At 43.1% G+C, this 14,737-nt stretch overlaps 1 protein-coding gene and 1 long non-coding RNA gene across 2 annotated transcripts in view; both read right to left on the reverse strand.

Moving 5' to 3' along the window:
* The window catches only part of LOC310858139 (tetraspanin-18B-like), a 79,543-nt gene that overhangs the window by 43,504 nt on the left and 21,302 nt on the right, over positions 1 to 14,737 (reverse strand). The gene's annotated exons all lie outside the window — the stretch shown is intronic.
* Positions 867 to 1,882, reverse strand: LOC310857517. The gene is made up of 3 exons (XR_014569143.1): positions 1,312 to 1,882; positions 1,243 to 1,275; positions 867 to 941 (listed from the first exon to the last, which is right to left on the reverse strand). It is a non-coding gene; the product is annotated as an uncharacterized lncRNA (long non-coding RNA).

The following is a 14,737-nucleotide window of genomic DNA, read 5'->3' on the forward strand; positions in this document are numbered from 1 at the left end:
CTGGTGGCTCAAAGTGAATGTGTCCATTTCAACAGGTGCGTCAGGTGTGTCACGGGGAGAAACTCGCTGGAAAGGGTACCCTGGAGTAGACAGAAACAATCACCTGCCGCAGTTAAGTGCGTCTGTGGGTTTAACCCATTCTGTGCGGGAGCCCCTATTGGTGTTTTAAGCATTACGTTATACTTCGGCTATTGAAAAATAGCAGATCTACAAGCTCATAACGCGGCACAGAGTGCCGCGCTACGAGCTTGTAGATCTGCTATTTTCTTTTTTTAATCGCGAAAAACGTGGCGCAAATCTGGAGACGTGGAGGCGGCGGCTTACACCTCCTCACCAAATACCTGCCCCTTTGGCCTAAAACCACGACTCCTACCCTTTAACACCAGTGTTCTTTTAGTGCCACCTTTTAAGAGAAACGTGTCGATTCATATTTGAGTGCCTTATTTGTATTGGCCTTTATATCATTTGGTATTTAAAGGCCGCACATAAGATTGCTGTCAGTGCTGTGAAATCTGCCAACCAAACACATGGGTGTGCCTCCTTGAGTCCTTTTTACGAACAAAAAGGTTAAACATTGTAAAACCACTTGTGGTCTTTCATGCTGTCGTTCATTTGCGCTCTGAGTCTCAGTCGGAGACAAACGTGGGAGAAGAAGATGGAGTCTCACTGGAGAGACGTTGTGGGTGGTGGGTGGGGGGGGGGGGGATTTCAGTGGGGACATTATAGGAGGGATGGCCTCGTCTCAATGGAGACTTGAGAAGAAAACGTTGGGAGACATTGGAAGATAATGCCAGCATGTCTTTGGTGCTCCGTTGATTTCTGCGATGTGGAATCAACCTTTTCTTTTTTTTATGTGTGTGTGGGGGGGGGGGGGGGGGATGTTATGACCCTGGACATCCCCAAGACAAAAAAAACAAAAAAAAACAGGGCTTTCTCAGTTGCTGCCGTTTGGAAATCACACTCCCAGCTCACAACAAAGGTGCTCCCACCCCTTGCCCCGTTCAAAACCTTTCTCAGAACACTGTACACACCACCTTGCCCCGTTCAAAACCTTTCTCAGAACACTGTACACACCACCTTGCGCCGTTCAAAACCTTTCTCAGAACACTGTACACACCACCTTGCGCCGTTCAAAGCCTTTCTCAGAACACTGTACACACCACCTTGCGCCGTTCAAAACCTTTCTCAGAACACTGTACACACCACCTTGCGCCGTTCAAAGCCTTTCTCAGAACACACCACCTTGCGCTGTTCAAAACCTCTCAGAACACACCCCTTGCCCCGTTCAAAACCTCTCTCAGAACACACCACCTTGCGCTGTTCAAAGCCTTTCTCAGAACACACCCCTTGCCCGGTTCAAAACCTCTCTCAGAACCCAACTTTTTCAGACTTGCATTCCCCCACCCGATTTCAAAATCACCCGATTTACCTTTTTTCTTTTTCTTTTTTTTACTTTTTAATGTTTTCTTTGCTTAGTCTTTAGCCTGTCGTTACGACCCATTGGGTCATCTGTGTATTATCCTGTTGTGGTGTTGCCTGTGCATGTCTCTCCTCCCTCATTGGTAAGGTGTATGTGATCGAGTGGTTGATTGACTATAGCAGCTGGCGTGAGTGGCGACTGAATGTAAATATGAGTAGATATAGCCTGTTTGTATCTTTTTTGGATGACATGTATTACTGCGTCATTATAGTATGCTCTGTTGATTCATTGGATAGTATATGCTCTGTTGATGAATTGAACACATATAGGACCACAATAGAAACCATTTTTTTTCTCGTGTTATCTTTTGAGCCAAAGTGTGTTACTGTACCGTGCTAGTTTACATTTGTTTACGTCATTTACACTTTGTTTTTTTCATCTAATAAAAGTATTTAATCAAACGATCAATCAATCTCCTCTCAAGTTTTCCTCGTGCCATGCTGTATCTTAGGGGGGGGGGGGTGTTTACATCTATTACACACCACATATAGGGCTCAATTTTCGTCACCGCTAAACCCCTTATCCCTAAACTTCTTTGCCTTTTTTTTTTTACTATTTTGAAAAACATTTTTGAATAGTTCAACTAGCCAATCTACATTGACAGGTTGTGAGCTTGTAGACTGGCCATTTTAACTATTAAAACATGTTTTGAAAAATAGTTTAAAAAAAAGTTTAGGGATAAGGGGTTTAGCGGTGACGAAAATGGAGCCTGAAGTCTTTAATTCATGGAGACTATTTTTGTATTTGTCGCATTTCTATGTGGCCACTGTATGTGTTAAATGTTAACATGTCTGGGTCTTTAAACCCATTTTGGGCGGGAACCCCTTCATTTTGAAAAATAGCAGAGCTACAAGCTCATAGCGCGCCACTCGGTGGCGCGCTATGAGCTTGTAGCTCTGCTATTTTTCAAAAATCGCGGAAATGTGGCTTAATAATCTTTGAATATACTGTAGGTATATACTTTCAGAGCGAACGTTTTTAACTCAAATCTTTGCTTCTGAGGGGTTCCTGGAATAACATATTTTCAGATGGGGGTTGGTGGCCAATTACATATCGTTTTTGGGGGTCCTTGACATGAAATATTGAGCACCACTGATATAGAAACATAGGTTTTTCAGAAAACTGAAAATTGTTATAAACATCGCCCAGTCAGGAAAGATGGAAGAGCTAAGTAAGACCAATGAAGGAGAAGCACTCTGAGGATTCACTCTGAGGGTGACAACAAGTGGTTCTATAAAGTTTGGAATATATATTCTTTCAGAGTGAATGTTTTCAACTCAAATCTTTGCTTCCGAGAGGTCCCTGGAACAACATATTTTGTGGCCAAATACAGATAATTTTGGGATCCTTGACATGAAATGTTTGAGAACCACGGACATAGAAACATGGGACATTTGTAGAATCGTCCTCAGGTCTAAATGGGTTAAATGAAAAGGTTTGAGGAGTATTGTAACTGTATAGCAGACTTACTGACCGGAGATTAATCGTAAAACACAGCGGCCGATTCTAGTTTTTCTTTTTTTATTAATCGGCATCGGCCCCGATCAATCAAAATCAATCAGACCGATTGTCTTTACAGATAAACAAGCCCAAAGGAACAGCTTGAAGCTCACAATATTAAATATAAAAGGTATTAAAGTTAAATCTGACTTGCCTATAAGCCTGCAGAGTGCAGATACCCTGTTCCGTGTATTTTTTCAGAATGGACAAAAGTATATATTTTTAAAACCGAGCGAGAGCATATCGACATTGGTCATATCGGTTATCGGCCATAACGGCAACTAATTATATCGGATATCGATAATATCCGGCCAAAATGTGTCTCATCGGCACATCCCTATAGCAGACATGGCGTCCACACACCAGCTCTGACAGTGTAACAAAACCCGGTACCAGAAACTGTTCCAAAATGCGATGGAAGCTATTCCAATACCTCAATGTTCAATCCGGTTCCGGAGCCCAACCCCTATAGCTCCATAACGGGGGTTCCCAGGCTTTGTGCAGACGTTGTCAACCTCTCCGAGGCTGTGTGGTCCCCGCAGGCTTTAAAATGTCCACAGAAACAATGCATGGTGACATGTCTGCATGACACGGAGAGAGACCCTTCGTCTGGTACGCCTGCCAGGGGTCAGAGGTCATAGAACAGCTGGGACGCTGTGGAGCAGCGTCGCTTCCCGGCAGGAACAGGACATGGAAACACGGCAAGTGACATCACTTCCTGTCGCACAACAACAACAGACCGTGCAGGTTTGACCTCCAGTGAAACCAGCCAATGAGCTGTACGAGAATTTACACCCAATGAACTATGATTCCACCTTGAAGTCGACGTGTGTGTGCGTGTGTGTGTGACTAACGTCTCCCCAGCGATCTGCAATTAACACCTAACACAACACAACAACTGTAACATTACACACACACACACACACACACTGATCAGCGTATTGATCAACAGAGCGAGTCGACTACCAGAGATAAGGATAAACGCTACAACAGATTAACAAAGCCACTTCGATCGGATCAATGAACCCACTCTGATCAGACCCTCTCCTGCATGAGAGAAACCAGACACTGCGTCTCTCAGCTTGTAGATCTGCTACTGTTGCCCGATGTAGGGGTGTGTGTGTGTGTGTGTGTGTGTGTGCGTGTGTGTGTGCGTGTGAGAGACACTGATTGAAGTGGACAGTGAGGTAAACAGTAGCCTTGCCTTTTCTCTTAGCAAACAGCTTTCATCACAGACTGACATACCGTACTCCAAATCCGAAGTGCTGAAACTGAGACAACAATGGCATGAAGTGAATGTGAACTGAAAAGCTATTTTATATACACCTGTATTTATTATAAATGTATCCTGTATTTACCGTATACACACTGGATATATGCTCCAACATGTTTAGTGCTGTTTTTGTGTCATATTTGTACTACTACATTACGTATAGTCGTATACACATTTGTACTACTGCTGTGTGTGAAGACCTTATATCTCCAATAACATTATGTTCCGTTCGTAGTGTCGCGCAAAGTACGTAATAGCCGATATACAAACTCACAACGCCGCGCATCGGCTATATATATATTTTTTTAAGCAATTAATTAAAAGGAACGGTATGGGACATATAGCGGTTTTCACCCGACAGCGGCGACGACATTGTATATACATATATGCTGTATATACACTCCATACTGTTATATTTGTAGGTTACACGTACGCGTATGTATACTGTACTATACAGTGTAGTGAGTGTACTGTATATTTTTTGTTTATTTTTTCCTACTCCCACTGTTCTATAAATCATACACCTGCCAGCACCATCCCTCCCCCACCCTCGCCTCTGAGCAGCGGTCCAGGGGTTCCGGGGGAATCCCAGGGGGTTCCGGTGGGAATCACAAAGGACGGCTTTGAAGTGAAGTGATTACAGAGTAAAGACCATGCCCGTCCAATGTGGGAGAGATATAGGAGACAGGAGTCAGGACAGGGCTGTTGAGGAGGAGAGAGGGGGGGGTCCCCCCCAGGGACCCAATTAAATGCTTAGCTGCTCCGTGAGGTTTGTTAAAACATGGTAGCGGGGGCAGAGCTATAAGAGTCACATCAAACACAAAAAAAACGCCCACGTAGAGTTGAACCGGCAACCCGCCTGCCAGGGTGGAGGAGGAGGAGGAGCTGTGTGTTAAACGTGCAGTGGTGGGGGGGAAAACTGGCTACGTTTACTTCGCCCATTCTGGGCGGGAACCCCTTTTTGGTGTTCTAAGCATTATGTTATACTTTAGCTATTGAAAAATAGCAGTTCTACCAAGCTCATAGCACGCCACCGAGTGCCGCGCTACGAGCTTGCAGGTCTGCTATTTTCAAAAAATCGTGAAAATGTGGCGCAAATCTTTGAATATATATTCTTTCAGAGCGAACGTTTTTTAACTCATATCTTTGCTTCTTTGAAATCTGCCTAACAATGATGTCACTGGTGGAAGGATCTGAACTGCCCACAGCCCTCCTATGAGACACAGACCAAGTAGAAAATAAATGGTGGTATTTTATCGTGAGGATATGAAGATAAGTTCAAAAGTGGTGAAGTGGGCCCAGGCCGTAGCGTAACGGTCTGGGCACCGGACTGGTAATCCAGTCGCAGTGTGCCGCGGGTTCGACTCCCGGACCCGACACGGCCTTTACTGCATGTCATCCCCCCATCTCTCTCCCGTTTCCTGTCAGCCTACTGTCTGTCCCTTCAAAAATCAATAAAAGGCGTAAGCCGCAAAAAAATATCTTAAAAAAAAAAAAAAAAAGTGGTGAAGTGGTCCTTTAAGAATTGTAATTAAGGACCACGTTGAGTTATTTGTACTTTACTGGAGTATTTGCAATTTCCAATACTTTTACTTCTACTCCACTACATCTCGGTTCCAAATAATATATTATACTCCATTACATTTAATACTAGTTCCTTTGTAGAGTTTTTTTTATTTTACAAAACATACATTAACCACTTCAGCCTTTGGAAACTAGCCCACAAGCTCACAACGCGTTGTGAATCTGAGACACATTGTGAGCTTGTAGGTCTGCTCTTTTCAAAAGAGAAGATTTGGTCAAAACTCTCATAAACAGATACACAGCCTTCTGTCCACACTTAATCTCATCATTACATTCTATAACACCTACTGTCCAGACTGTTATAAAATCATACGGTCCACACTGTTATTAACCCATTAAAACCTCTCTGGCTCTCAAAACGTTTTTCGTAATTAAAACATATTCAACATTTTTAAAACACTTCCAAGATTCCTTTTAAATGTTAACAAATATAGCAGATGTACAAGCTCGCAGCGCAGCACGAGTGTGCAGCTCTGTGCAGCTCACAGAGCTATTTTTGAATAGCCAGTGTATGAAATCTAAAATGAGCCTGATGTTGTCCCGGTTTCAATGGGTTAAATCAGATCTTTAAGACCTAACAGTCCACACTGTAATGTATCTCCGGGGTGGAGATGGGAGAGAGAGACAGAGAGACAGACAGAGAGACAGAGAGAGAGACAGAGAGACAGAGAGAGAGACAGAGAGAGAGACAGAGAGACAGAGAGACAGAGAGAGAGAGAGAGACAGAGACAGAGACAGAGACAGAGAGAGGCAGAGACAGACAGAGACAGAGAGAGAGAGAGAGAGAGAGAGAGAGAGAGAGAGAGAGAGAGAGAGAGAGAGAGAGAGAGAGAGAGAGAGAGAGAGAGAGAGAGAGAGAGAGAGAGAGAGAGAGAGAGAGAGAGAGAGAGAGAGAGAGAGAGACACAGAGAGACAGAGAGAGAGAGAGAGAGACAGAGAGACAGAGAGACAGAGAGAGAGAGAGAGAGAGAGAGAGACAGAGAGAGAGAGAGAGAGACAGAGAGACAGAGAGACAGAGAGAGAGAGAGAGAGAGTGACAGAGAGACAGAGAGAGAGAGGGAGAGAGAGAGAGAGAGAGATGAGGTCTGAGCAGCAGCTCTTTGTCAGAAGCTTCCAGAAGCTTTACATTCCTGTCAGAGGACATGGCACAGACTTAGTTGCCAGAGGCCTTCCATACGGTTTTGTCAGTGGAGGAGTGCAAGCCGCTTAAAGGAGAGGCACAAAGTTGACTCACACTTTGGGAGCCTGCCAACAAGCCTGTGTTTTATTTTTTATTCTATCTCATTTATTTATTTGCAAGAGAGCACATACTAGAGAGAGGGGCCCCCCAAGTTTTTGGCGGGCTAGAAGTATTATATATAGTGCAGGTCTTCAAGTCAGAAGCACAGTCTCCAGCAGACAGACAAGACCGGCTGTTGAAGGCAGGCCCTCCAGGCTCGCCTTGTACGTACGTCGTACTGACCTGAGATCAGATTCATACGAGGTTTCCACTGGACACACGCTGGTCTGATTAACCCATTCTGACCCGAGATCAGATTCTAAAAATGTCAGTCGTTCTTCGATTTTTCAAAAAACAGCAGACCTACAAGCTCGTATGAGCTTGTAGATCTGCTATTTTTCAATAGCTAAAGCACGACATGATGCCAACACCAAAATGGGTTCCCGTTCAGAATGGATTAGGGACCCATCTCTGGGAGGTGCTGCTGACACACGACAAGGCCCTCAAGCCATCCTTTTTTATTTTTTTATATATATATTTATTTTTATCCCACGATTTTGTAACCCATTTTTCACCCCTGTGTCAATCATCTAATGTGATCCTGGGCTCTACACACCCTCCACCAACCTAGTCCCCATATATGGGGGACAAGGGGAGAGCAACGGACTTGACCTCATGCTTCCTTCATGCCTGAGTGTCCAAGTTGCTCCTTTACACCTGACAGGGGGGAGTTTTCCTGGTTGGACGTAGCGCGTGGAAGGAACACGTTATTCCAACCAGTTCCTTTCCCCTCCATCAGGCGCCCCGGCTGGCCAGGGGGAGGTAGTTTAGTGACCAGGATTACTGCATGTTTTTTGTGAGGGTACCTACCCTAGGGGACACGGGGAGAACATGCAAACTCCACACAGAAAGGCCCTTCTCCAGGTTAATATCAGAATAGTACTGATATATTATTGATTTCAGCTGTTACAATTTGTATGTGTGTTTGGATTTAGTTCATAAAGTCAACATAACCTATAACAGAATTCATTTGAAATTAAATTAAAATGTTATTTTTCAGGATTCCAATAAAGAAAATGGACACATTTCTTTTCAGGATTTCAATTCAAATAAAGATAAAATAGCTGATCTACAAGCTCAAAACGCGTCGTGGTGCGACGCGTTTTGAGCTTGTAGATCGGCTATTTTTTGCTACGACAGTAATATGCAACGTGGCCCATCTGGAGTGTGGAAATATTGTGGCCCTCTCCATCGTCAAAGTTGCCCACCCCTGCTATAGGCTGTGGTACGATGTAGCGATCCCCTCTGACAAAACACCGGAGACATGCTGAGCACCGCGCTGAAGGACAGCTTCAACAATGTCCACAGCTCGCTGTCCGTCCATCAGCATCGCTGAAGAGCCCTATATGGACATTGGACAGGACAATCGCATTGAGTACATCAAGGCCTAGGACGACATCGGAAGATGTTCGGAAAACGGACCTCACTTGCAACCTGCGGAGGCTTCTTTTTGTCTCCACCAGGCCGAAGGCATGGTGGAGAGAGTATGTTTTGCACACCGTCCGCGCGTGTGTGTGTGTGTGTGCGTGTGAGACCGAGTCCGTCTGTGTACAGCTAATCTCCGGCACCGTTAACGCGGTCGATGCCAAATTTTGCACACACACTCCCTGGATGCCAACGATGAACCTCTGCCCCACATTTTCCAGAACGGCCTGTTATAGCGCCATCAGGAGGCCGACTTTTGAAAAACATTATTTTTAAATATTACTCCTCCAGATTGCGTCCAAAACACCCGCAAATCGTTACACACTATCTCTATAGTCATGTGTTCGAGACGGATCCGTCCAATATTTCATATTCCATCCTAATTGACTAACATTGGCTTTTAAAGTTTGCAGGATTGGCCCGTTTTGAACAAAAAGCCTCAAATCATGAACGCAGTGTGCACATTTACGTGAAATCTTTCATGGACTTTCCTACTAGCCTGAGGAATATATCCCACCCTTTTCACATTGGCCTGTTTCACATTGCCCTGTCCCCACCAAAAAGGGGATTTTTGCAAAACACATTTGTGGAACAAAATGCCTCAAATCATTCAATTGCCAACCAAGGCATAAGAATGGAACCCTTTTCACATTGGACTATTATAGCGCCACCAGGAGGCCACAACCTGATCTGGTCCTGGTGCAGGAGACCTTTATCTAGTTTTACATTGCTTTGCCCACTGCCACAAATCTTTCTTAAAGGCGCAGTGAAATGAAAAAGACGTTTTTCCACACTTTTAGACCATATCCGTGGTCATCATATAGGCCTAACAATGGATGCCAAAGAAATGTGAAAATTCTCATTTCTGTGTGTTTTTATATCAAAGGTCCATAAAAACGATTGTATTATTTCTTTATTAAAACGAAAACGTGCTGCGTGATGACGTGTAGAGATACACATCGATAAAAGCCAATAACAATGAAGCTCACCCGTTTAATTCCCCATATTTGCGCATCCGTCCAACACAGCTGCTACTGATTACAGAATACTCGGTTTTTATTTCCATTCAAGATAACATCCAGACAGTGTATTACTCGGTTACAACTCAATCATCACGCTAAAATATGTATCTGAAAACATTATAGGGTAGAAATAAGCCACATAACAGTAAACTGGTACAGCTGGCCGACCATCTGATTTATAAACAAACACATACCACGCTGTTGCGCATAGCATAGCTACCGTCCCTAGCTACCGTCCCATCGCCTGAAGGGATGCGACGCTCTGATTGGTTCAGAAACTTCAGACCGGTGTTTCATGTTGAAACACCATTTTCATGTTGTTCACCATTTCCGTTTCACTACACCTTTAAGCACTATTTTTCAGCTTTTTCCTATTTTTTGTTCGCCAGCAAGACTTCTGACTTCTTCATTATAGCAACAGATGTTTTACAGAGCTTTAGGCACACTTTGACGTTTCTTTAATTTCAATACCTTTTTAGTATTTTCAACAATGAAAGCTTTTTAGCATATTTTTGTTCTTTCCCAGTTTGCCATCTGGTGAGTAACATTTTACATTCTGGGTCCAGTCGCAAGGTGAATTTGACTGTTTTGACCGAGGTTGTAGGATCTGAGGATAGAGCCCCAGCAGCAGACAGGGATTCTAAGGTCAGAGATGTAGGTACTAGGTTTAGCATCTAACGTTCTAGATCAGGGGTGGCCAAAAGGTAGATCGTGATCTACCAGTAGACCACATGACCACATGTCCTAAAAATATATTATTTAAATGTAAAAGAAAAGGCATTTGCCACTTGTATTAAGGTGACTTGATTGACATCAAAAAGGGCCTGCCAGCTGAAACCCACAATGCAGTAGGCCTACTTTGTTTTCAAGTAAAACACCAATTCAAAAACTTCCCCCCTGTATTTCCCATTCCATGTGCGTTCATCTTATACAGTATGTAACGTCATCGTCACTACTATTTTCAGCAATTCGATAATATATTTTTGGTGGGTAGATTTTGTTGAGCTCTCAAGTCAAAAAAGGTGTGGCCACCCCTGCTCTAGATGTTAATCAGACCAGTGTGTGTCCAGTGGAAACCTCGTATGAATCTGATCTCAGGTCAGAATGGGTTTTAAGAGGTTCAGGAACCTCTCTTCTAGAAAGGTGCAGTTCATTATAATTATAACAAGCAAGCTAGTGTTGACGTCATTAAGTCTGATGTATGATTATTTCACGCATGCATCTTACCCATCTACAAGCTCACACAACCTGCCGTGAGCTTGTGGATGTAACCTGGGACCTTTCTGCTTCCCAGGCAGGCTCTCTCTACCCATTCAGCTGTAACGGCAGCATCCTAACTGTTTACAGATGAGGTCATGAGACTCACGACCCCGAGAAGGTCTTTCCGCTTTGCTTTCAGAGCGCGTTGCTTTACAGTGACCTCATCTCATGGTTGTGAAAGCAAGCAAAACTGCTAAATTGTTAAGGAATTCAAATTAATTGATTGGATAACTCAATAAAGTCCTGTTCTCTTTAGAGTAGAGTATCTGAAGTCTGGACGCGCACAGACACAGTCGTAAAAGTTTAATTCATAAACCCCCCTCACATGACGCTGTTGCTTGGGGAAAACAGCTGTTATTCATTTGAAGATCAGTTGTTTGTCCCCGAGCGACAGCGACTGCAGAGCGTGACTTCAGTCAGCTGCAGTCAGACCGTATAGGTTTCACGTCCTACGTCCCGGGAGTTGAACCCGCGACGCATGACAGACCAAACTTCTCTTCCTAGCAGTGTTGTTTTGGCGACTAGAACCAAGACGAAAAAATGTTTGTCGACTACCTTTTTTCACTGACTATATGGAAACGAAATGAAAACTAAGCTATGACGACTATAACTAAGGCTATAAATATGTTGACAATTTCGATAAAAAGCTAGAGTAAAATGTTAGGAAGGGACTAGTGGACAAGAGATCCAGTATAAGTAAAAGACACAAGTCATTTTACACTTGGTTGCATGCTGAAAATAGCAGATCTACAGTACAAGATCACAACGCCCTGCAGCGCTATTTTCAGCAAGTTTAAAATCAGCCATTATACGACGGCATCATCGACTAAAACTAGACTAACACTAATACATTCCAGGTGACTAAAATGTGGCTAAAACTATTCAAGAGACCATGACTAAAACTAAAATAGAAATTTGCTGCCAAAAACAACACCGCTTCCCAGTCAGAATCCCCACTCCGCCAAGGGAGACACATTGTCCTCCTATACCCGACACCAGGGTCAAAATGATCAGGATAAAAAGGACAAATGAACAAACTGCCCTGGAATGGAGGAATGGGACTCTAGTTTTCTAGTTCAGTGGTTCTCAAAAAGGGGGTTATTGGGGCCCCGGCCGTCGCTTTTAATGGCTTGGGTGTCAAGATGATGAAATGACATTACTTTCAACAACATCCCCAAACACATAATTATATGCTCTCTACCTGCAGCTCAAACGGTTTGTTGCATTATTAAATCAGTTACGAAGTAAAGCATCGATCAAGTACGAGAATCCATTAGTGAGAATCACTATAGACCAGAGCAGGGGTTTTCAACTGATTTTGACCCGGGGACCACCATCCTGACTAAGAGCAACCTGGGGACCACCACTATTGTGCGTGGAGGGTCCATCATAGACCCACACCCACACACTAGTGGTGGGGGGTTCATGCACCACAGGGAGCTGGAGAAAATAGCTATAATATCAATATAATATCTGATAAAATACAGTGATTTTGTTTGAATATGATGGAATATGATTAAGGATTACTGTGATTATGGTATGCTCACATTTCGCGCATCAAAAAACATTGGATGCAGCCTCCCTACACTTTCCTCACTCTATTCCACCAGAATAATTAGGAAGGCAAATAAAATCATTGCAGACAACTCCCATCCTGCACATCACCTCTTCAATCTCCTCCCATCAGGCAGGAGATATAGAAGTATCCAGAGCTCAACATGTCGCTTCAGGGATAGCACTTACCCTGTAGCCATTAGACATCTGAACTCATATAGTATATACATATAGCACTTTAAAAGAAACTGAATGTAATTTCCTATGCTGCTGGTTTTTGTTTTTGTATTGTACTGTCCCTCTTGTTTGTGTATCTATGGTTGTCTGTATATGTTGAGTATGAACCAAGACAAATTCCTATCACTTGTTGACATGGCAAATAAATTATTGAATCTTGAATATCACACACACACACACACACACCATACAGTAAGAACTCCTGTAAGTTATTAAAAGTAGAAAAAAAGGGGGACTGCAAAGCTCCATAACGGCAACTGGAAGACTCAAAAATTCACTCTCCGAGAAAAGACCCAGAGCGGAAATAGGGGACCATGACCAGGAATTCCCTCTATAGCATAATTAGGAGGGTCCCATGAGGGCTTGACTGTATCACTATGTATAGAGGAGACAATATGAGTTTCATCCTGGCATTTGCCAATTAAGTCACCATGGCAGAACTGCAAGTCAAAGAAGTGAAGACTGGCCAATCACAACGCATCCTTGCCTTGACATGCTTGCATGCAGAGACTCCTGGGTAATGAAGTCAAAGATATTGGTTGGATGCCATGTTATTTGTGTCCAAATGTCCACTGATACCCCAAACCATAGTACTGCTTTAAATACATTGGCTATTAAAAATGGGGAGAATATATATATATCCTTGGCACAAAATATGTTCACATGGGAGTCCGCCCACAGCCAAATTATACATAATTAATTTGGGGGTCCCTGTGAGACACTGTGCTAGTTGACCCACTCATCAGACTTAAAGAGACACATTTCCCGCATTCACTCGTTGCTTTTCAGACCGTCATCCACCACACACACACACACACACACACACACACACACACACACACACACAGACAGGACTGAACTGAGTGCTTGTTTGCCCAAAGGAACAGAGACCCTGGCGGGGATTTAGACCAGTGACCCATAAAGGCATGCAGCCTCCAGTAGTAAATGCACTTTTAAAGAGGCAGCTGGATAAAACATTCATAAAGCCAGTAAGACATGAAAAAATCATGAGGCATTCCAGACCGATTTAATCTAATTGTTTCTTCCCTAAGTGTTTCTACAACGATGTAGATTGAATGTGTTCAACATACATTACTATTATTATTATAATAATTATTATAATACTTATCATTTTCATTATTATTATTACATTTCTTATTATTCATGGGGCTTTGGGTGTGTATTAATATGAGAGCCATGGCTGCATTTCTTCAGCCTGCTACTGTTGAACTCACTGGATCAAACTGTTTGGTTGTTTCAATGACCTAAATTCTTTAACCCGTTTCGACCGAGACCGATTCTACAAAATGTCTTCTAAATCATGACAGTTTTCTGGAAAAGAAAAACCCATGTTTCTATGTCAGTGGTTCTCAAACTATTTCATGTCAAGGACCCCTAGAATTATATGTATTTGGCCTCCGACCGCCATCTGAAAAGATGTTGTTGCAGGGACCACCCCAGAAGCAAAGATTTGAGTAAAAAACGTTGGCTCTGAAAGAGTATATATTTTCAGGATTTTTCAAAAATAGCAAACCTACAAGCTTGTAGATCTGCTATTCTTCAATAGCTAAAGTATAACATAATGTTTAAAACACCAAAAGGGGTTCCCGCCCAAAATGGGTTAAAGTAGGCAGAGAGAGAGAGAGAGAGAAGACCGCACATTCGTTCTGTTCTGGTATAGAATTATCATCACTGAGTTGAACAGCAGTGTTATTAACAGACTTGGAGGTCAGTCAGACCCTGATCACACTTAAAATAAAGCTTTCAGAGATGCACAATAATTCACTATAATGCACTAAGATTCAGACAGGCTGCAATGGGAATGAAGACGCAGGCGAAGAACTTGCTCCAAAGACCAAAAGAAACCCTTACACCCGAATCACAAGGCATCAGCAGATATTGGCCTAGTTTTTAACTGACAGCGACGGCAGTGACAGCGCACACACACACACACACACACACACACACACACACACACAGTCCCACATGTTAATATTTGTTTTAAAAGATACAAGGCTAATTAGTTGGAGCGTTGTTATGTTAACAACCACAACAGCTGTGTGTCCGTCCCTGTTCAGTTTGACATGTCACATGATCTAAACACGATCAGTTCAATTTGTGGT

Source organism: Protomyctophum parallelum, assembly GCF_964188405.1.
Source record: "Protomyctophum parallelum genome assembly, chromosome: 4".
NCBI classification, from domain to species: domain Eukaryota; kingdom Metazoa; phylum Chordata; class Actinopteri; order Myctophiformes; family Myctophidae; genus Protomyctophum; species Protomyctophum parallelum.